At 34.5% G+C, this 2176-nt stretch overlaps 1 pseudogene; it reads left to right on the top strand.

Moving 5' to 3' along the window:
- The window catches only part of LOC102827621, a 62013-nt pseudogene extending 61073 nt beyond the window's left edge, over positions 1-940 (top strand).
- The last annotated feature ends 1236 nt before the right edge of the window (positions 941-2176 follow it).

The raw sequence follows: 2176 nt of genomic DNA, 5'->3' as shown, positions 1-2176 counted from the left end.
AAGAAAGAAGGAAAAGACCAAAATGGATGTCAGAGGATACTGTGAATCTTGTTCTCTATCATAGAGATGCTAAAGCAACTGGGCTAAATGAGGAGGTAAAAGAGATGAACAGAACTTTTCAAAGGATAGTTTAAGAAGACAAAGTCAACTATTATACTATATGTACAAAGACCTGGAGTTAAAAAATCAAAAGGGAAAACATACTCAGCATTTCTCAAGGTGAAAGAACTTAAGAAAATGTTCAAGCCTCGACTTGCAACATTAAAGGATTCTAGGGCAAATTATTGAAAGATACACAAAGCATCAAATGAAGATAGAAGAATGTCACTGTACATAGAGTTACTATACCAAAACAAAATGGTTGATATTAAACCTTTTCAAGAGTTGTCATATGGGTTACTTCCTCTCAAGCTAGGTATTTGACTGGTGGGTACCCACACTGGGTCAACGTGCATATCAAGAAGGGTTATTTCAGTTCCAGGCCCATGGCCTTGGTCATGGCATGATGTTCATCTGCAGTGATTGCAAGGTGTTCAGATTCTGCAAATCTAAATAACATAAAAACTTTAAAAAGAAGCACAATTCTCACATGGTCAGGTGGACTAATGCATTCCGGAAACCAGCTGGCAAAGAGCTGGCAGTGGATAATTCATTTAAATTTGAAAAACGAAGAAATGAACTTGTCAAATACCACCTAGAGCTAAGGAATAAAACTATTGATGCAATGAAGAAAGTTGAAGAGATCAAATAGAAGTGCCAAGCTACATTTATAATTAGCAGTTTCTAGAAAAATAAAGAACTACTAGAAAGTTCAGGACATCAAAGAAGTCAAGCAAAACATCCATCTTATCCAGCTCATCTTGCAGGCAAAGGAAAACAGTTGGAAGAAAAAACAGTATAGAAATTACAAGAGGATATGAATATGGAAGATGCTTCTTAAAAATCTCTCTTACCATTTTTATATGTGTGTAGGAAAACTCCTTTGGAGACTTGGAACTTCTGAATGTTTGGTTCATTTTTTTACACAAGGTCACTCAAATGGAAAGTGATTTAAAAATATATCTCTACTACATTGCTATCTATAAGACTTAAGATGTTACAGATGTTCAACTTCATCTCTGTGTTAAATTTTCATTTCGTAAATCACAAAGATGCTGTCTCTAATTACAGAAGTAAATTGTGGGCATAAAGTGGTCCACATTTGGATAATGTACTTTGTAGCATTTATGTAATCACAAAAATTCATGACTGATGATGTATAAAATACACTTTTCTTGGCAGTGGAAAAAAAGAAAAAGAAAAAGTGTTAGCACATGATCAAGAGTCAATGATACTGAAAGAAGTCCATGATGCACTGACAACATTAGCAAAGAACAAGGTGCCAGGAATTGATGAATACAAATTAAAATCTTTCAACAGCATCACTGGATGCTGTGGATTCATCTATGCCAAGAAATTTGAAAGACAGCTACGGGTTTGTTCATCTTTGTTTCCATACCAAATAAAGGCTAGACCAACAAAATGTGAAAATCACCAAAAAATATCATTAGTATCACATGCACATAAAAGTTTTGCTAAAGATAGTTTAAGAATGGCTTCAATTGTACATTGACAGGGAACCGTCAGAGGTTCAAGCTGAATTCAGATGACTATGAATAATGAATGTTATCATTGCTGATGTCAGATGGATCTTGGCTGAAAGCAGAGAATACCAGAAAGATTTTTACTTGTCCTTTATTAACTATGCAAAGGCTTTCAATTGTGTGAATCATAAAAGTTATGGACAACATTGTGGAGAATGTGTATTGCAAAACATTTCATTGTGCTCTTGAGGAACTTGTACACAGACTAAGATGCAGTTGTTCAAACAGAACAAAGGGACACTGAGTGGTTTAAAATCAGGAAGAGTGTGTGCCAGGGTTGTATTTTTTTTTTTTTTTACCATATTTATTTAATCAGTATGCTAAACAAATAATCTGAGAATCTAGATTATATGAAGAACATGGCACCAGAATTGAAGGAAGACTCATTAACAATACAGCCTTACTTGCTGAAAGGGAAGAGGACTTAAAATAATTACTGATGAAGATCAAAGAATACAGCATTTGGTGTGGGTTGCACCTCAATGAAAAGAAACCAAAAATACTCACCACTGGACCAATAAATAACATTATGA

The sequence above is a fragment of the Chrysochloris asiatica genome, unplaced genomic scaffold (assembly GCF_000296735.1).
Source record: "Chrysochloris asiatica unplaced genomic scaffold, ChrAsi1.0 scaffold00397, whole genome shotgun sequence".
Lineage (NCBI taxonomy): Eukaryota > Metazoa > Chordata > Mammalia > Afrosoricida > Chrysochloridae > Chrysochloris > Chrysochloris asiatica.
This window is presented reverse-complemented; position numbering and strand designations above follow the sequence as displayed.